General features: G+C 40.1%; 2 pseudogenes; both read right to left on the reverse strand.

Annotated features, from left to right (window-relative positions):
- Positions 1–20290: 20290 nt before the first annotated feature.
- Positions 20291–20898, reverse strand: LOC146545720 (uncharacterized; annotated as a pseudogene).
- Positions 20899–20904: 6 nt separating this feature from the next.
- LOC146545721 (uncharacterized) lies at positions 20905–21803 on the reverse strand (annotated as a pseudogene).
- Between the last annotated feature and the right edge of the window lie 238 nt (positions 21804–22041).

Raw genomic sequence — 22041 nt, forward strand, 5'->3', positions numbered from 1 at the left:
ATGTTTGATGTCAATTAATTTAAATTGGAATTATCAACAATAACCCCTACTATCTGTCCACTCCCCTTCTTGCATATCAGTGAAAGCAAACTGTTGGCATCACTGCCGATTTGGCATGAAAAGACAACAGAGCCACACCAACATAGTAAATCCGGCACCAAACATATCCAATTCTGTGTTATTTCTGCAGAATGAAACTGCTCGCCCTTCTCTGTCACTCTGCACTCAGACAGCTTTCCCTGAGGTCCTTGTGTCTGCAGTTCAAATCTGATCAAGTGAGTTGTTCCCAGAACCTCTCTGCTTGGGGACTCCATCATAGCTATTTATTTAATATTTCTTTATCCAGTATACTTTAAAAAATGTAGGGATTGTCTACCAGATTTGAGACTGCAAATGCAGGATGTAAGATTAAGCCACGCACTGCATTTAGAAAAAAAAGATTTAAACATTTTCAATCAGCATTTTGCCTAAAGTAACATGAATTTTGAATAATGAGTGAACAAAGTATTTTACACAAAATAAAAGTCTAGGTATTTGGGTTTCTCAAGGTGCACGTCTGTATGTTCTGTACCAACTTCTTCCACTTGGAAGACTGTCTCTATACAAAAGAATATTTCTTAGGTTTTTCTAAAACAGCAAAAAAAGAGATTCTTTGTAATATCGATCCCCTCACAACAGATCACACATGCTTAAGAATGATAATACTGCTGTGCAGAAGCACGCCCTGCCCAAAAGTAAGTCCCCTGGTAATTGTGACAAATAGAAAAACGCTGTTTTATTGCCTTACATATCAAAGGATTACTTATTTTCTATTTTATTGACATAAAGATTGAGGATCGGGGTGTTTGTTTCTGTTTCATTTATCATTTAAGCTTATTTCAAAAAAGTAAGTCAATTTGCCTCTCTGTTAATACCAGCTAGTGGCTGACACATTTGCTCAGGAAACGGTAATTTCAGGTCCAGAGCCTTTAAGATTAAGAAGATAAAATCAACAACTTCTGTTAGGTAAAACTACTCACCCTCAACACTCATAAGTGAGACAGGGCAGGAATTTTTTACTCTTGTCCAGCAGAAGCTTGCAGTCAACAATATAATATTCATACGACCTGTACCAAGGCAGTATATCGCTGTGGTCTAACAGATATGGACTGATCAATTGTAAATAGTCTTGGAAGAGAAGGGCCTGGCTGTGATTCCCTCTGCATCACTGATAATGTTTCTTTAAATCAAAATGTGTGAACAAAGTGATGACTTCAAGAATCAGATCAACACAAGGTTTAAACCAAGCCACGGGTTTTGGGTCCTTGGCTGAGTATGCAAAGCAGTCCTCTTGAGCTACTTATTGCTTGTTCTTAATTTCTCAGCAGATAAGAGTATTGTATCCATAGCCACTTATTTCTTGATGACTACTCTTTCTTGTGGGGGTTAACTGTTATAGAAAATGTTTCTGACTGTTCTTTTCTCTAATCTGGCCATTAAAAAAAAAAAAGCACAGAAAATGACTAGTCTTATTATGGCTATCTTGTGATGAGATGTCACTGGTATCTCATTCTTTCTTCTGGTATCTTTCAACCTGTAAGTGACTGATATATGTTTAGTTCTCAGTTTGCCTTATTCTAAGAATATGGTGTAACTGCACAGGCTATCAGTCTTCCTACAAATTGGCTGTAATATCTCCTCCTTTAGAAGGCAGATTTTAGTTCTGGGATCCCTTTTCAACACAGAGAGCATAATTTTATATTCAAACCTAAAAAAGAGAACCTGAATTAAAATACTGTGTGAAAATCTGGATAAAATTATGTTTTTTTCTCCTAAATTCAAGGGAAGGGCCTTGCATTTCCGAAGTGCATGTGAAATATCTGCTGCTGGTGGCCCTGTACCCCAAAACTGAGTTCATTCTGAAAATATTAATTCTTCCTTGCCTATATTTATTTAGAGTAAAACAAGCCTCTATGAAAATTGTCTTGTTTATGCTTTTCCCTTTTCCTTGCCATTTAATGCTGTATATCTGAGAGGAGTCTGAAAGAGCAATACAGGAGCTGTCATCATTTCCATCTCTTTTTAAGTCTCTTTTTACATTATTAATATTATTTGGGAAATATTTGAGATGGGGAAACAGTTTTCTTATGTGTCTGATATAGTTCTCCTACAGTCACATCCTGATCTTTATTGGTTTTTGAATGCTATGGCAATATAAACAATACAGAGCTTTTAAAAAAAAATATAATTCAAGATTCAAGTCACAAATGATTTGCATTATAGCCATTAGCATAGGCTAGATTTACAGCAAACACATTAAAATAATTAGCATTATTCTTAAATATGAGTTAGTGTAATTGAAAGTGACAGATACTAAGTTGATGAAGGTAATAAAAAAACCTTAATCTAGTTGAGAGTGTCTGAGTAATAAAAAATATACCTTTGCAGAGAGCAAATGTTTCATGCCAGTGAGCCTGCAGAGAGAGTGTCCTGGGTGTATTCAGCTCAGGCAGGCATTGCCACTCCTGCACCTGCCCAGGGTTAAGTCCAGAGCCCCTCAGTGCTGCCCCAGCCTTTGTGTATTTTCACATCCTCAGGAAAAATGATGGCCCAGAGCTGCTCAAAAGGCTGTATCCTTGCAGCGTCTTGGATCAATATCTGTTTTCAGCGAGCTTTAAGGCACGCTGTGAGCTACAGGGCAAGAGAGGGAATAAAGCTGAGTTGTCAGATCCTTTAGGACAGTGAGACCTGTGATAGATGGCATCTGGTGTATTTGTTTGCTAGCTGTTTTTCCATCAATGTATGTCATCTTCCTTTTGAAGAGGTAGCCAAAAAAGGGGGCTAAAAATAAGGCTCCTCTCCCCTTTATTTTTGTGGAGGCACTCGAGTTGTGGGGAGCCAGAGCTGGGAGAGGCTGGCTCATCCTGGGGAGCAAGGCACGGGAAACCTTTCCTGGGTGCAGCCCTGGCCAGGCAGGGAGCATGCAGGGTGCGGGGAACGGTGTGTTGGAGAGAAGCAGGATGTCCACACTGCCTGAGTGCCACAGAGGTGGAAAACCCCCTGCACTTATCCCAAGAACTTGGAACGACAACAAGGCTTGCTGCGAGAGAAAGGCTGCTGGACAAAGCAGAAGCCTGAATAAAATCATGCATCCTGCCAGTGGACAAGGAAGTGAACACAAGTGAAAGGCTCTGTCTGACTTGGTGTCTCGTTGCAGGGCTGCATTTACTGAAAAGGGCCACATGTCCTTCACATGATGATTTGTCAGCATGACTTTTTCATTTTTTCTTAGTGACAGACTTTCTGCACAGTAGCTTTATGCAGAATGTGTAAGAACAGGAATTCCAGTCCACAAAACGTGTTATGTAAAGTTCTGTTAATGTTACCATGCAGAATCTGCAGTGCCCCTTCCTGTTGTCCTCTCTACATTGTCTTTTCTTTCTGTATGGACTTTCTTTCCCAAAACAGCAGTGTATTCACATTGACATCTGTGGAGGTGCAGTATGAAACTGGTTTTGAACTGGTTTCATCCTGCATAAAGCACTAACAGCAGTGGGTAACATTCATCTCTTTATCTTAGCATGAAATAGAGAAACTAGGCAGAGCCCAGACTTGCTCTTTGTCTTGCTGATTGTTTTGCTTTAACTTAAACATCAACAAACGTAAGGAGTCTGACAGTGGTTTTGCTTTTGAAATGGACTGCGCCAAGGATTTCTCTCTTTGTTCTTTCTAGATTTCCATGACTCAAAAAGAAAAACAACCAAGTGCTGCTATACCCAGCTGGTGTAAATACAGCGTAGTTCATCTAATGTAACCAAACAGCTCAAGATCCAGCAACTGATAACAAGGAGAGTTGCTGTGGGAGTATTTCAGAGTAATGTAGATGTCAGAGGCCAATGCTGAGCCTGGAGCCAGCCCAGCTGCAAAGAATGGGGCCCTCAGCGGCTGTCCTGGCTTATCTCACCTGTGCAGCAATGTGACGGCTTGGAGCAGATAACTTGACTAACCCTATGTGATCAAACACATTGCAGAAATCACTCATGCTTTGACCATGTTTTATATGCACCTAAAGTAGTCAGAGGAAACTCATCCAGCTGTGGCTGTCTCAGCAATAAGGAAGAATACATATATGAGGGCTGCTCCAAAAGTAATGCCTCTTATGTTATTATGTTGTTACACAATGTCGGAAGTGGATGTTGGTATGGCAGTAAGGGCTGAACCTTCCTACCAATATTCCATTACGAGCAACAGATGGCAGCAGAGGGACAGTCTGACAGAATGGTGTCTGATGTGGAAGTGCATATGGAGCAAAGGTGTGTCACTGAATTCCTCCATGAAGAAACAATGGCACCCACTGACATTCAGTGGTGCTTGCTGGAGACCAAACACAGATGTGAGCACAGTGAGCAGGGGAGTGTTGACAACAATATGAAAGATGAGCCACATTCTGGACAGCCATGCACAGTTGTCATACGTTGAAATGAAGAACATCTTGATCAGTTCATCCACACAAATTGGCTAATGGTGATGACTATGTTGAAAAGTAGTGTTTTGTAGCTGAGAATTTGCTCTGTCACACAGTAGTATTGTGCTCTTTGCAGCTGCTGTAGTTTCTGTGGAATTAAATAGGGGGTATTGCTTTTGAAGCTAGCTGTGTGGCCTAATGATCAACCTGAAATATGCACAAAGTATGGAGTCATAATTACAAGTATAGGTTATGTCTTCCTTTAAGAGAGTAGAAATCCTGCCCATGGAATCTAACTGTTAATGAAAGCTGTGATTCTCTGAAAGAAATTTTCAGAGTTGTTTCAGTATACTCTCAGCACTGCAGAAAATAAAAATTGATGAATTTGAAGGTGAAATTTAATCTTAAATATTGGTTCTTTCTGGCTGCATGATGTTTCCGTTACCCCTAGGTGGTATTCCAACTTTATAAATCAAACTTGCTTTTTATTCATTCTACTTATCATGTATTTGATGTGTAATGCAATTTTCAGAGATTAAAATGATATACCCCTAATTCTTGGATGCTCTTTGATCATGTTTATTCCTTTACTCCTTTAAACATTGCTGAATAATTGTATATATATTCTGTGGCTGACAAGTGCATTCCCTGTTTGATGGGCTAATTATGGAGAGACACTAGTCTCCTCGTAGTTAAGTTTATAACTTGCTTTGAGCTGCAAGGCCAGTTTTGATCTCTCTTCTAACTCTACTAAAATAAATCCATGCAATAGAATCTTAATAAGTATGGTATAATTGTTGAAGATTTTGTGAAGTTTTGTGGTTAACTGTATGTTGCTCCAGACATAATTTTATATTTTTCAGTTAGAAAATTATTTTCCACATTGTTGACCCCTTAGAAATATTTCTTATGAGAAAGTATGTTAATTTTCATACGACTAGATACATTTGGGCTTACTGGGAGAACATCTCACTAATGACCTCTTGGGGATTTTATGCAGGACCCCAAAGAACAGCAAGCACACAGGCTCCACAGAGTGAATTATTCTCCTACATGACTTCCACGCTTTGATAGGGAGTTATATCTCACATCTCTGTAGAACAGAAAAATGAAATAAAACTTCCAAAAATGAGTCCAAGATAGCACTGTCATAGAAAAGTCTTTGATCTCCTCAGATATTCCAAAAGAAAAATGGGTTTTTAAGGTAAAGTTGCATGAGCAGAACCAGCTCAGAGTACGTGGCCAAAAGAGGATGCTGTCGCTGTATTTAACAGTTGTTAATCTCCCTGGAGTAAAACCAGCTAATGTTGCTGGCAAAATTGGATCTCACCTGGGAATAATAACTTGTAATATGGTGTATAGTAACAGCCATATTTCCTCTGATCTGTCACACGGGACTCTGCTGGGACACGAGACACAGTGAGTTGCAAACCATTTAGGTCACAGAAACACATTCCCCATCCTATAATATATACACTCAGGATTCACCTGCTGACAACCTACTGGGTTACAGAGCCCTTGGGGCCCTCCTACTCTCCTAACACAGCAGAACTGGACATGGTTGCTGCAACCCTCATTTAAATATCGACAAAACCAGGCCTGTTGGACACTAAGAAGGCAGAAAAAACTACATGGAGCAGTTTGTTGGTATGGGAAAAATCCTTCCTATCCCTCACACCTGGCAATCAGCCTTTCCATCTGCAACACAAAAAAGCTGGCAATTAGATGAAGGGAGAGGCTGAAGCAGGCAATTGTAAGCAGCAAACCTTCTGAGGATAGGAGCTCCTGTCAGGAAACTCACTGAAGGGGAACGGGTAACAGACGCAATTATAGGGTAAAGCTGTTTCGGGGAACTTTCATCTCCACCTAACATTGTAATTCTGGTATTGTACTAGGCTGCAATTCTACTTGAAATCTGTGTAGCTCTATTACTTTGCAGAGGGGTCATCCTTATTTTATGATAATGTAATTATATTGATGCAATCTAACTTAGTACGTAGTTATATGTGCATACATACGGTAAATGTATGTATGTGTAAACATATGCATAAATGCATATATGTCCAGTTCCATATTTTTTATCTCTGTAATGAGCAGTGTTGTGCTGGTGTATACATGTCCATAGGTATATATTCTCATTGCATTCGTGCTAGGGTGGGGGCTATGATAGACATTTGGACTTGCAGTTCATGCTGATTATACTGTTCACAGCATTTTTATATTAACAGAAGGTGAAGTGTAGAAGCAGCAACAACACCAAGAAAAGAAAATGCTCGTGGTAGAGCTCCCATTTGAGGAGCTGGCTTAAGAAGTTTAACTAAGTAAAGCACTCTTTTGTCTGTGTAAGCTCTATTTGTACTGGAGAGGCTTTGAGGAATAAAACAACAAACCATACATGATCTGCAAACCTCACCAGGGGTTGTAGGACTTTGTTAGAGTAGCTTTGCTGGGCAGAGAAAAACCCCGGTGTGGTTTTCTTTCATGCCTCTAGACAAGAAGTTTTAATGAGAAACAAGAATGTATATTCGACTGGCAATGTTGGTTTGCTGGTTTGGCACTGAATAAACACCTAATTAGGCTTAATATAGCTCTCCTCATTCCTTTATCCATTTTTGTATCAAATTACATGATTTGTTCCACAGACTTTCTAGCAGCTTTCTATTGCCTTTTGTGCAAACCCCATTAGTGCTTTCTAGAAGACCAAATGTGAAGAAATTTTAAATTTCAGTTTTCCAATTTGCAATGTCATTCTGAGACAGTGTTCACTAAGACAGGATGTAGTGGCTATCAATTCAATTTCTTTCTCATGGTCTTTTTTTTCCAAGAGAAGCTCAGTCTGTTTCATTTTTTTGAAAGACTAGTAAGTATTTTGGACAGGCTAGAACTATAAATCTAGTATTGCCAAAGCCTACAGGAAAAAGAAAAAAAGCTTCTGAAATATATTCATTACAACTGATATTTATCCCCTTCTATATTGGAGGCAAATAAATGACTATGGAAATACTCTGACACCACACTGGTGTCAGAGAGTTCTTCCTGGGTTTTGGATGAAAATACTACAGGATTCTTGTGGTTGGAACTTTTGTGTGATTGTATCATAGCATTCTGTGAATGTTCTTAGCAAAAAGTCTTATTTTTCAGTGTGATAAAGTTCATTGTCTGTGCTTCTAAATTCCTACTGAATTTGATAGTAAATGCAAGTGATTAACAGTTACATGTCCTCAGAGTTCCTGATTTGTTTCCTGTGTCAGGACTGCGAGTCTATTAAGAAGCGATTAGGGAGGATCTCCTTCAAGTCTCCTTCACATCAAGATTCTCCCTTTTTTGGTTCAGTTAACTTGAGGTGGGAGTTGCCTGTGATATTTTCTACATTTCACCTTCTGAGGTTATAGGCACTATTCATATGCCAGATCTCCCTCTGAGATGAATAAGTACGACTTTTATGAATTTTTCTTCACTTCTAGAATTTAATTTACATGAATAATTAGAGAGGGATGAGATAAAATTCCCATTTAAAGAGGTAGCATCCTTTTGTTAGCCTATTGTCCAGCTGTGGAACCCAATTGTTTTAAAAAGGATCTGGGTTCTTCTCCACAGGGATTCTCCTCTGTGTAGTTTTGCCTTGATCTAAGTCAGCCTGTTTTTTGTAACGAAAATTCTGGCATGAAGTATAACACATAAGAACTGATATCTAGAGAACTGAAGGAGTTTCATTTTTCTACAGGAAATATTTACTGCCTTCTTTTTCTGATGGGGTCAGGATTAGGTACCAGACTTACTACAGTGTTGTTTAATTCGTGCATCAAAATAAATGAAGTGCTTAACTTCATTTAGTTCTTTGCACAGCTTCCTGTACCATTAGGGCTTTAATGAGCTCAGCTGCTCTGTGGAGTTGCTGAGGGTGGAACCTGGCCTGGGAGGGGAAGGAACAACAACTCTTTGAAGTGCTGTGGTGGCATGATCACCAAAGCAAGGCTTTGAGGGAAGGGAAATTCCCGTTTCCCTTCCTATCCTACTTCAGTGGTCCTGAATGCAGCTGTTATATTATGAGCTGCACTGAGGCTTTCAGATTTAGCTTCTTGGTCATTTGATGCCAAGCTTCAAATAGGAACTATGTAGAAAGGAGAGGAAAAAAAAAAAAAAAAGGGAGGGGTGGGGGGAGAAGACTAAGATTAAAATTATTTTTACCTATATCCATCCCACAATCACACTACCTGCCTTGCTGTCTTTATGCCTAAAAAATTAGGGAAAAAAATTGTTAACAGACTTACATTTTTGAGAACAGTTAACTACCCTCTGTGTTTGCATCTACATATGTGTAAGTATATATGTGAATAAAGCAAGCATTTATATGACAGTGCGATACTCTAAACCACTCCCCTCTCCTATCCACAAACTTGGAAATGCTTTGTAAGACTCTGACATCTATTACTACTCAGCAGATAGCCAAAAATTTGTAAAAACTCTTCAAATGTTCCCCTTCCCTACCTGTCCTATGCATTCATTTTAGGGTGATTTACTCTCTAAAGGTGCTTTTCCTCTTTATAGTTAATGAGGAAATGCTGGTTGGCTATCTCAGCTGAGAAATTTAATTTTTAGATAGCTGAAGTATATCCTTCTAACTCTACTAAGCCTGGAGAAGCAAAGCTGTGATGTTGAATCGGCAAAGTACCTCCAAAATGTTGCTTTTTATAACTTGGAGAAGAAAAACTATCCCACTAATGTGGAGGGGAAGGAAGGAGAGAATGGAAGTGAATGAGATAGGAATAACAATGCTATATGACTGCTGAGGAACTTCAACAAAGTATTCCTTCTTTCTCCTGAAGACAGACGTCTTCTCAGGTAACAGCAGAGGTGGTGTTAAGCAATAGCAGTGTCTTGCAGGGAGACTTCTCAGAACTTTTAAATTTAAATTTTAATGCATTTTAAAATGTTGCCATAGCAATAGAGCAGTTTCCTTGTTCTTGTAACGTCTTTAAAATATCTTCTGTACTTGGACAGTGTACCTTGCTTAAATACTCAGGGCTAAGCAAATAGATTTAAGAATAATCAAGTTTATTTTATTTTATAGAAGCAAGTATGCATCTAAGTTGGCTATCCCTTCTCTTTGGATGTCACCCTTTTTCTCTGAATCACTATTGCTTTGATTTCATTTTAAGTTTACAGTTTATGACATAGGGAAGGGAACTGATCTGTGGCTGGCCCATTGCTTGCAGTAGTTTTGAATAAGATGCTTAGCAGACTGTGTTTAATCCAGCACTTCTGGACAAGCTTGAAAAATGGCCCAAGTGAACCTAATGAGGTTCAACAAGTCCATGGGTAAAGAAAGGGAAGACCTCACTGTGGCCTTGTAGTATTTAAAAGGAGCTTGTAAACAGGAGGGAGACTGATGTCTTACATGGCCAGATAATGACAGGATAAGGGGGAATGGTTTTAAATCAAGAGAAGGGAGATTTAAGTTAGATAGTTGAAGCACTGGCACAAGTTCCCTGGAGAAGCTGTGGATGCCCCATCCCTGGAAGTGTTCAAGGCTAGGCTGGATGGGACTCTGGGCAGCCTCATATAGCAGGGGGTGTCTCTGACCATGGCAGGGGAGTTGGAACGGATGGGCTTTAACACCCCTTCCAAATCAAACCATTTTATGTATCTCTGATTCTAGAATTATGATTCTATGAACATCCCCTTCCCATGACTGTAAGTATACAGCCTTGGTGACCCTCTTTATCCCTTCTACTCCTGTGCTTCTAAAATCAGACATCTGCATTATTACTACTTAACTACTGTCTCTTTCTTGATATGACGGCTGCTCCAAAAGTAATGACTCCTAGTTTATTATTTTGGCCCACAATGCCAGAGGCAGATGTTGGTGATACAGCAGTAGGGGCTGAACCTTCCTATCAGAATCCCATTACATGTTGTTGCTGTGTGTCTGATGACAGCAGAGGAGTAGTCTGACAAAGTGGCATCTGACATGGAAGTGTATATGAAGCAAAGGTCTGTGACTGAATTCCTCCAAATGGAAAAAATGGCACTCAGTGATGTTCATCAACACTTGCTGAACATTTATGAAGACCAAACAGTGAATGTGAACTCAATGAGACAGTGGATGTTGTGTTTCAGCAGTGGTGACAGCGATATGAAAGACAAGCCTTGTTCCAGACAGCCATGCACAGTTGTCACACCACAAAATGAAGACAGTCTTGATCAGTTCCTCTGCATACAAATAAGTTAAAGGTGGTGACCATGTTGAAAAATGGTGTTTTGTAGCTGAGAATTTGCTCTATCGCGTAGTGTTATTGTGTTCTATCTGTTGTAGTCTTCATGGAAATGAATAGGAGGCATTGCTTTCAGAGCAACCTATGTACCTATAGCAATTATTGAAAAAAAAGATGATTGCAGACTGCTATGCAGTGTTTCATGAGACTTCTGTACTCTAAAGAGAAGTTAGTTTGAATGCAAGTTTTCTACAGTGTCCTGAATGTTTCTTGTCTGCTTGTAGTTTTTTAGAAGCATAGATTAGTCTTGGCAATTCTTGTGTTCTTTCTTACTGCTGTAATAGTCAGACAAGCCCTTGGAGTCTTGGAGTGCTTGATTACATAACCAAGATAGCTGGATAATGTAAGGTAATTTGCATCATTTAAAATAAAACATACTTCTCGTGTACTTGACTTTGCAAAGCTGTAAGATCTAAAATGTTCTTTTTATCTTAAACATTTTTACATTAAAAATGTTCATCAGTGATTTTTTTTTTTTTTTTTTTTTTTTAAGGGTAACTGTATTACAGGTATCAAATTTCTCCCAGTGGAATACTCTTTTCTGATCCTTCTAAGGGATTTCTGTCTTCTAATGGAAAGACCTAGAGGCATTCTGAAAGCTCAAAGGAGTTTATGGAAGCTCTTTTCCTTTGATTTTTACACATCTGTAGTATCAAAAACTACTCACCTCATTCTTTATTCATCTAAGTTTGCCCAAGAATAATAGAAGATACCTTAAAAGTGTTCTTTGACCTGAATTACTATAGAGATAATACTCTGAAATGCAATATACTTCACAACACGATAACCAGGTAGCATCAGTGTACATCTGTATTTTTGCTACATATGAGCATGCAACTTTCTATCCCTTTTTTTCTCATTCAAATTCTTTGCTTCTCTGGAAGCAGAAAATCTGTTATATTCATGTTCTCGTGTGAAGCACACTGATTTTGAAAGTTTTAACTTAGAATTTGTTCCTGATTATTTTTATTCCTTGATAGTTCCAAAAATAGAGCGAAAAAGTAATTTTTCATATTTTTTTCCTCACTTCACACATCAGACTGAAGAAATTGATAGTTATCTTACCATGAACTGTAGTTGTCAATTTCTTGCATCATAGGCTGGATACTTCCCCCCTGAACTTTTGATTGGCTTTTTCAACTGCTGAGGTCTGGCCTTTCTTGACCCTCTTAACTGCTACTTCATTGCCTGCATAGGCTGAAATCCAGCCTTGACTTCCATATCCAAAATTTATTAATGTCTGCAATAGTTTTCTTTCCTCTCAAGAATTACACTAATCTACTTCTTGCCACCTAGAAATAAAATTCTTGCTCTACAACAAGAGGAAATTCTTTTTGGTAGCTACACAGTTTCAAGGTAACTCATTAGATGGATGTTGGCATAGTATTTTATGCAAATACTTCCAACAGAAGAAATTGTCATGTTAATAAGGCACTTTATAACCAGATTATGATCAGTTATTCAGCAACTTTAATTCCACATTCTGTAGCTTTCTCTTACTGTTGTAGTCTGTCTTCTAGTTTGTTTAGGAATGACAATGCTAGAAGAGTAGCACAGATGTCCTTCAAACAAAAGGGAACATAAGAATTGCAACAAAGAAATTCTGCCTGGGTTTGAGCAAATGTCCATTTGGAGCACTGATCTGCCCTTAAAAGTAAACCATGGCAGAGCCCTAGGAAATGAAGTGTGAGAATACATAGAAGATGAACACTGTCAGATATACCCTTCTTGCTTCTTTAATCAGTGACTTTATGATGAGTCGGTGGTTGTATCTGGAATGTTAATGTCTAATAGTTCTAAAATACTTTTATTCCATGGTTTTATGCAACTGTTTTTTAAACTATTTTGTTTTAATGTGGCATTGGTCTGATGTGCTTTCTGCAAGATCCAAAATGAGTCACATAATTTAGTTTTGTATTCCATAATACAATATTTCCTTTCAATTTTTTGTTTTGTCTGAAAATTAAGAAGTGTTCCAACACTTCAACATTGTGATGAAGCCTAGCCAAAAAAATATAAGATGGGAACTTGCTCTGAAGTTATGGGAGTGCTCATTTGGTCAAGTTCAGTTATATTTTGCTGTGATTTTTGTTCTTAAAATCCTTTAGAAAACATTGTAATTAGTAATTTCAGTTAAAATTAATTTGAAGGTGACTTAACTGCTTTGAAAACTGGCATTATATACCAGTTAACCACTGATTGTCTTTAGAAGAGAAGGAAAGAAAATAATCAGCCATCACACTATGACACTTAGAGATAGCAGAATCAGAAAGTATTCTGAAAGCAGTGTGAAAGTATGACAACATGGGTAGAAAGTGCTGAAATTTTTTAAAGATTGTATCAGAAAAATTTTAAGAGGGTAAAAAAGGCCACAAGTAAATGTATCAGGCAAGATGATAATGATAATAGAAACACTTGTTTGGGCTGAAAAGTTGTCTGCTTCTAGGTTTCTATTTTTTTTTGTTTGTTTTTGCTATTAAACTGATGTGTGTGCTTGCATCTTTGTAACTCACCAAGTGGATTCATTATGGTCATTAGGTTCCTGTGGCGGTGTTACATCAGGTACATTACTGCTGCTAGTATCACCAGCTAATGTGAAGATAAAGATAAACAGAAGATTATTTCCTTCTGTAGTCAATATGAGTCTTAATTTCAGAGAAGATGAAGTGCCAGATCCCAAGAGACCCTAAGCTCCTAAACTTCCACTGACACATCTTTTTCAGCCCTTCTCAAGTTCTTCATATTAACAATAATGCTGCTAATTTGCTTCTTAAATCTGAACACCCTATTATTAAGCTTAGTTTATCAGCAAAGTTTGTTTGTGTTTTGTTTTTTTCTTTTCTACAGTCTAACAGTTTTGATCCTTTCAGTTCATTACTGAATCAGGAACATCACTGTCTAGTGTATTTCCTCACTGTCTGCTGTCTTTTCCTCTTGCATTTAAAGAAATAGTTACTGATTCACTGTAATCATTGACATTTCCTCTGCTTTCATTTGCTCCTGTACCACTGGCTGTTTCCTCAATTTCATTATTCTCAAATAGCTCTTCAGTGATAGACTGCTGTTCCTCATCTTCATATTGATAATTTTATTTTCACATGCATCATCCTGATTTCTAGCATCTTCAGTGCAGGCCTCAGAAGATGAGTCATTTGCAACAGACAGCTTCTCATTACTGGAGTCATCTGTAGAGTCAGAATGTGTTGGTCTACTCTCAGGGATATTGTTTGCTCCTCTGTGCCTTTCATTATCTCTTGGAAGGGATGTGCCTGATGTACTTGCTTGGTCATTATCTAGATAATTAAAATCAAATGTACTTATTTTGTAGATTAAACAAGAACATTTTTTATTATGATTGTTTGAAGCTTTGAAAACAGCATAAATGTTGAACTTAATTTCACTGGCTTTTTAAACATTAAATTTAAGAACTGTTTTCATTCGATAGGCAAAGCTCTTAATTTTTAATAGGTTTGCCTCATGAAAATATATATGTTGACATTGAATCGTTTTGCAAAAAAAGTGGAAGAAAATACATAGAAATGCAGGTTCTGGAAGCTTCTATATAAAAATTTTCATTTGCATATATGACAATAGTTGCTGTTAAGAAGATTAAGAAATAGGAGATGCTAAGAAAGTTCAGTGTGGCTGCAAGATTTATAGGGGCAGATTTTCTACCAAGTAGAATGCAGAGAGAAATAGTATATATGTCATAAATTAGTGTTTGCAAAGTCTGAGACTGTCCCTGCTAACTTACCCAACCTAAACTGGTAATTCGGGCTTCCTGCACGGCCTGTGGAAAAAGCTTCCTGGGTAGTTTCAATCCACATATTGTAAGCATCTAGAGCAGAGAATTCATTGCTCTCTGGAGCTCTTACTCTACACTGGCTATGGATTGAGCCTGCATGTCTAATCGCTGAAGTTAGGTGAGAAGTAGACTCCCCGAAGACATGTTAGATTAGCTAGTGGCTGTTACTGATACACTCTTACCCTGTTGCCAACCATTCCTTTGAGGTCAGATCTATCATTCAGACACACTTAAATTCCTTCAACATCTGTGTTACACCAAGCTTTTTCCAATACAACACAAGGCACTCACTCGTTGGCCTCCCTTACAGCTTTTTGTCAGTAGCTCTGTTATTTTAATTGTCAATCGTTTAGCTTTTTTTTTTTTTTAATATGTTCTCCAGTACTTAATAAATAATATATTTATTATATGTTACATAGTTAACAGATCAGTTTTCTACTAGAGAAGTTTGTCACCTACTTAGAAGTATTTTCTTTGAGTTTTGACACAGCAGACTGAAACAAATGGCAGCTTCTTCAGCTGCAGCTTCTTCCAAGTGACAGTATTTCTGCTAAATGTTATGAAAAGCCTAGGGAAATTTAGACAACATAATACAAAACCCATTTATTGTTTACTTTTGCTGATTGATTACCATTAGTAGCATAAACACCACATCAGTGTTCAGGCACCAATGAAACAATAAATACGTGGGTTTTTTTTTTTTTTTTTGGTTGTTTTTTAACTAAGATCTGGTAGTGGGTTCTGGGAAGCTTTTAAAATTATTTGGCTTTTTTATGGCTTTTACTGCTTTCATAAACAAACCTGGAGAAGCAGATTTAACTTACAGAATTATTTTATATATACCGATAACACTACTATGAAATTTGAATCAATATGTTCTATTATATTTCATTCTCATCAATGTCAGCCTCCCTAAAATCACTACGCTTGTATTTTCTAGTTGACATTACGTCCCCCTCACAATAACTCCAATTCTGTTTGTACAAGATGTTCTGTAGATGCAGTCTTACAGTGCTGATCATGCTTGGCTCATTCCCTTGAACTGGATCCAGAATAACCTCATTTTGCATTAGGGTTATCCTCTTTGAAGAGTCCTTACATCTGTTGGAGATATTTGGAATGTGAAGGAATGAGATCTTGTTGAGGCTATCCCTTTTCATATTTCCACAAAAAATTAAAGAGAATGAAACCACTATAAAGTTTCAGTTAATTAAAGGAAATTAGTAAGTCACAGTAAGTTTTGCCATCATTACCATAGTAATTTTCTTATGGATAGCTTTAGTTATTTTTCTCTTTATTTTTACCAGATTCCTTCTGTGCATTTTCTTGAACTTTCTGAAATACAAAATAAAATAATAAAATAAAATGAAACAAAACAAAGCTTTAAGTCAGCATAGTTTCTGTAGAAACAGTACAAAGGATTATAATCTTGATTCTGTTGCTAGGAAAAACACACAGAATGGTCTGTGAAAATGAGTTCTTCTGACTTCAAGTTCCAATATGCATTTTAAAGAATGGTTATCTCTGTGTTCATATGCGAAGTTTTGAGCCAGATTTCTGCCAGCCTTTCTTGCACACAGACTTCCTTGTCTGGAAAAAAAAAAAAAATGAGATTGAATTTTTCATTCTCTATTTTACAATCTAAGGAATCAACATTCCTTGATTCTATGTTGAGTGTAAACATATATTTGTATATGAGTATGTGTATATACATGTGAAGATGATGTGATGGTGCACAGTCAGTGGATATACAGATGGTGCACAGTCAATGGATATACAGATGGTGCACATATATATATATATCCAGGAGCTTGGCTAATATAATTTATACTGGAGTAATGAGAGAAAGTCACTCACCCTGTCCTGGGCTCACAAGATGAACTCCGATAGAGCAGATCTCCAGAGAGATCCTTCCCCACTGGCAGTCAGCTCTTAAATGGGTCTAGGAGAGGTGGAGCCAGGCTCCACCCCTTCCTGCAGCACAGGTAATTTGCCTTCACCTGTGCTCCCATGGCTGACTCATTGCTCGCCTCAGGTGATCAATCAGAGGTTCAGGCCATGATTCAGCAGCCCCATACGCTCCACCCCTTCACAGCATGAACCAATGATTAGGTTGACAAAAAGGGTGAGCTTTCCCTAATACACAGATACAATACACTGCAACGCTTATACAATTTCATCGCGACACATGTTGGTAAATTTCAAGATGTGTGACGATCGGTGAAAGTTGACATCCTTCTATGGGCCAGCGCTCGATGATGTTACTGGAGGCATATGGTCATGAGGTGCAGGTCCGTCCTATGTTCCATCAGTCCCATGCAGACCATCACCGGGTGTTACACATGATCTGACAGTAACACTGGAACGTTTTGATGACATTTCATTCCTTCCGGTGATCCTGAAGGCTCAAAGACTCACAGGGAGAAATACAGGTGTTTCAGAGGTACCAAGAGGGGAAGATCTGCCCTCCAGGGCAAAATACAGGCCGTGTTTCTATCCTGGGTCAACACTTCTGCTTGTACAGGGGCATGTCCTGGCCGCATGTACCACACTTTCTGGCCAGATGTTTGCGGCTGCATAATAATATCAGGCACCAAAGTAAGTGTCCAGATCAGCCACAGGGACATGATGGGAGTCCCTTTAGCAATGAAAATCGGAGTGTTGACCATAACATCAGTAGGCCATGTACCTATTATTAGAGGGACTACTGAGCCTCCCACCTCCAACAATCTCCCCCAAGGTGCAAGTAGGCCACACCACTTGGGTCCTACCTGCACCTTCCATGGCCATTTTATTCTATGGGTGCCAGGATCTAAATTCTCAGGGGCAGGGAGCAGAAGATTATTTTCATTACCAATCTGGGGTCTTACCTGATTATCAGTGCCCGTAATTTGGATCCTAAGCAGGGTGGCCCATGTTGTCTGAAACATTCTCAGGGCACCATCCCGTGGTCTTTCATTCAGGTCTTGCAAGGTTTCATACAGTCTTTTTGTCCACCCCTGCAGGGACTGGGAGTCTGTCTTCAGGGCAGCCTTAAGAATACCATTATAACATTCGATGAGGCCTGCCCCCGTTGGATTATATGGCAGGTGGAATCGCCATTCAATGTTATTTTCTTCTGCCCAGCGTTGTATCAGTGCACCAGTAAAATGAGTTCCTTGGTCGCTCTCGATGACTTGAGGCGTCCCGTAGGCAGACATCAGTTTTGTGAGTGCCTTAATGGCATATGCCTGGTTTGCTTTCGGTACTGGATAGGCCTGCAGTAGCCCACTTGCAGTGTCAACACAGGTCAGGGCATATCTTGCCCCTTCAGACCGAGGAAGGGGCCCCGATGTAATTGACCTGCCATCACTGGAGATGATTACATCCTCTAGCAAGATAGGCTGCTGTTTCGGGCAACGGTCTCGGTCTCATCTTGGAGCAAGCGTCGCAATCCCAGCTTGCCTGGACGATGTCAAGTAGCTGTATGGGCAGTCCCCATGCTTTAGCAGCTGCCCACATTGTCTTTTGTCCTGCATGCCGTAGCTTCTGATGTAACCAACGGGCGATGTTCTCAGATGGTGAATTCTCAATCCATCGAACTCGGGTCAGCGTGTCGGCTTCATCATTTCCTGGTGACTGTAGGGGCTGATGACCAGAAACATGGTAGACACATACAGTCCTGTGTTTGACTGTATTCCATATGTCTAACCACATATCCTTGCCCCAGATCGGCCAGGCATGGGTAATCCATTCTTGGGTGGCCCACTGTGCAATCCACAAAGTGAGACCTCGGTACACAGCCCAACTATCCATACAGATGTTCAGGATATCATCACTGGGTTCCTTAGTTATAACCATCCACACGACTCGCAGTTCTGCCCATTGGCTGCTCTGACCATCCCCCTCATCAAACCAGATTGTCTCAGTAGAAGGATGGTATGCTATTGCTCTCCACTTGCTCGGATTGCCCTTGCTGGATCCACCTGTGTACCAAGCATCTTCAGGGACAGGGTATTTTCCCTCCCGAATGGGACTCTTCTGCGATAGAGCGACCAGTATTCCTTTCGGTGCGTCACTGTGATATGTTACTGGGCCTAGGATCTTCTGAAGTTCTTCTTTCAAAGGGGATGAAGACAGACTACTGCTTTGGCTGACACAGGCGACCCATCATGCCACTGTTTGTGCTTGGGCCACCCCTGTCTTAGGAAGGTGGGTCAGATCTTTCACCCACCCCTGAATCGACAGAGTGGTCTTGACTATAACTTCAGCCATTTGAGTTATTGGCTCTACTGCCTGCAGTGCCAAATAGGCAGCCAATAACTGTTTTTCAATCATACAGTATCTCTTTTCTGCTCCATGCCAAACCTGAGACCAGAAACCAATGGGGGTCTGAACAGAACTCTGGCATTGCCACAGGCCCCAACCAAAGCCATCTTGAGTGATGTGAACATCTAACTCAGCTGGGAGGGTAGGATCAAATATACCCAATGCCTGGGCTTGTTTAACTGCCAGTTTCACCTGTTGGAAAGCATCCTGTTCTGTTTTCCCCCAGTCCCATAGCTGCCCCTTTTTTGAGGGTCTATACAGTGGCCTCAGCAGCTGTGCTAGGTGAGGTATAAAAGAACACCAATAACCTAATGCACCTAGAAACTCTTGCAGCTGCTTTGATGTTGTAGGGACTGGGAGCGCCTGAACCTTATTTATGACAGCACTGGGTAGTACTTTGGTCTTTCCTGACCAAACCGCCCCCAGGAATTTTACAGATAGGCCCGGACCTTGCACCTTTTGGGGATTTATAGCCCATCCCCTCTGTTGTAAATAGGCAGTTAATGAATCTGCTGCCTGTCCTACTGCCTCCAGTGAGTCGGATGTCAGCAGGAGATCATCAATATAGTGATAGTTAATATTACCAGGTTTTTTCCAATCAGCCAGGTCACGTGCCACTAGACTGTGACAATACGTTGGTGAATGCACGTACCCCTGTGGCAGGACCTGAAAGGTCCACTGCCTGCCTCCCCATGTGAATGCAAATTGATCTTGCGATTCTTCAGTAATTGGGATACTGAAGAACACATTTGCTAAACCTAGGACACAATGATAGGTTTTTATCTCCCTACTCAATGTGTCCATTAGGGAAGCAATATTGGGTACGGCTGCATGAATAGGCGGCACGACCTTATTTAATTCCCTGTAATCTACTGTCATTCTCCATGTGCCATCTGACTTTTGCACTGGCCATATGGGGGAATTACATGGGCTGTGGGCAGGTCTTATAATGCCCACTTTTTCTAATTCCTGCACCATTTTTGATATTTCGTCCTGCCTACCCAGGAGTCTGTACTGTCTCACATTAGTAATCCGGCGCAGTTTCGGCAGGCAAATAGGCCCATGTTTCGCATGGCCTCTTAATAGTACCTGCACCACCCAGATACTAATACATCTCTGTCAAAGTCTGAACTCTCCCACAGTTGTCTGGAGAGCCAGACCCCATAGAAATATCTATGCCCAAGATGTATTCCTGGACTGGGGCAAAAGATACCTTGTACTCCTGGGGTGGGAGACGCCCAACCCCCAATTTCAACCATGTTTGGGCGACAGGAATAGTCTGTCCCCCAAAACCACCAATCTTCACTCTGTCTCCATCAAATTTAGTCAGATATCCGTAAATGATTGATGTTTCTGCTCCAGTGTCCACTAATGCCATAATTCAGGACCAATAAATCATTAATTCTACATAGGGCCTCCAGTCCCATCTGGAGGCCCTAGGGGGACTAACATCCCCCGTCACACCATGAACTGTGCTAGGGCCAATTCTTTTGCTTCCGATGGCTCAGGCATCATGGCCCGAGACACTTGAGGCGGCTTTTTTTTTTTCTTTCTAGGAACAATGAAGTCTTCTAGGTTCCATGTTGTTGTTGGTATCCTCTCTATAATTCTTACTCTTGGTTTCTTAGGGTAGTTTTGAAATTTTTGATTGTCCTTTAGCTGTCTCCAAAGTTGGAGAAGGACATGGTTGGGCTGGCGGTCAATCTTAGCAAATTGAACCCCAGCTCAAATTAAGTCATTAAACATTTGCTTTCGGAAACCCTTATGGGTCCCAATCGAGGAGCTTGAGTAGCCGGCATCTTGGTTTTAGTCACCAGCAGAACCTCAGCTTCTTCTAACATCCGAATGTTGCGCCTAATCTGCAGGCGTTCTGTCTCCCCCAGATCAGCTACTATCTGAGCAGCCTGCTGAACTACGGCTCCCGAGGTCACCAGAGGGTTTAATATCGAAACTAAGGTCCCATATAGGTGGGAAGGGGCCTGTTGTAAAATTAAATTTTGCATGCCCGCCGAGAACTTGATCATATCCAGGCTATCATACGAGTCTTCATATATTGCTTCTCTCATGCCGAACTTGCGAATGTAATTTTGAAGGTCCTCCATGGAGGACCATAGTCCTACGTTTAAGGGAATATTTGTTTTATTTGGCCAGACCATCCGGCATGCTGCCATTAACCAATCTATTACTGAGTGGTTCTCACTGGTATACTGGATGGCAGAGTATAGTCTCTGCCTGACAGCAGAGTGTAACGTTACGGTGGCCAGCTTTGTCATTTCTGGCTCATTAACCATAACACTTTCTGCTCCTGAATCCCATAACCTGAGCAGCCATGCAGGTATACTCTCTCTCGGCCTCTGCCGAAATCGGTGCACCATCTCCATTAATTCAGTTGGAGTGTATGGCCTGGCTGTCACATGCAAATACGTTTTGGCAGGGGGCCATTGGTCAGGGGGCACCCCTGCTGGTCTATCTTGTACCTTTTTTGTTTTTTTTTTGAGTTATAATAGGACGGAGTTCCAGGGGATCCGCCATAAGTGGAACCTCTAGATCTGACTTGGAACTCCTGCTTTCCTCTTGAACCAGGTCTGCTACTTCAGAGGTATGACTATCATCTATTGAAATACTACAGACCTGACCTAGAGACTGTAAAATGGTTTTTCTCCCCCGTCAATACATTAAGTTCTTGCTCCAATTTGTCAATACGGGCTTTTAGTAGTTGATTTTTATTTTTTAAGTTATCTGATCTTGTCTCTGCTTGATTTAAAGCATTTAACAGTGGTCATGCCACTGTGGATGCAGTTAATTGCCTTTCTTACATAATTAAGATATCTTTGTCCAGTCCCTTAAAGTATTCTGTTAAGCGTACTGGGGAAATATTCCCTAAAGTACGCAGGGGACCCCATTTCTCAATTATAGTTGCCAGCTGATAATAAGGGGATCCCAGAAACAACGGGATCTGCCCAGGGATCATTTTATCAAGGAGAATGGTGTTCGCCCTCTTGACCCATTTATAGAAACTCCATAAGAAAGACATGATGTAAAGTAGATTTGGCCTGCTTAGCTCGCCAATTGTATAATCAATAGATATACAGATGGTGTATGATATCTCCAGGAGCTTGTCTAATATAATTTATATTAGAGCAATGAGAGAAAGTCACTCATCCTGTCCTGGGCTCACAAGATGAACTCCAATGGAGCAGATCTCCAGA

Source organism: Meleagris gallopavo, chromosome 1 (genome assembly GCF_905368555.1).
Source record: "Meleagris gallopavo chromosome 1, MGAL_WU_HG_1.1, whole genome shotgun sequence".
Classification (NCBI taxonomy): Eukaryota; Metazoa; Chordata; class Aves; order Galliformes; family Phasianidae; genus Meleagris; species Meleagris gallopavo.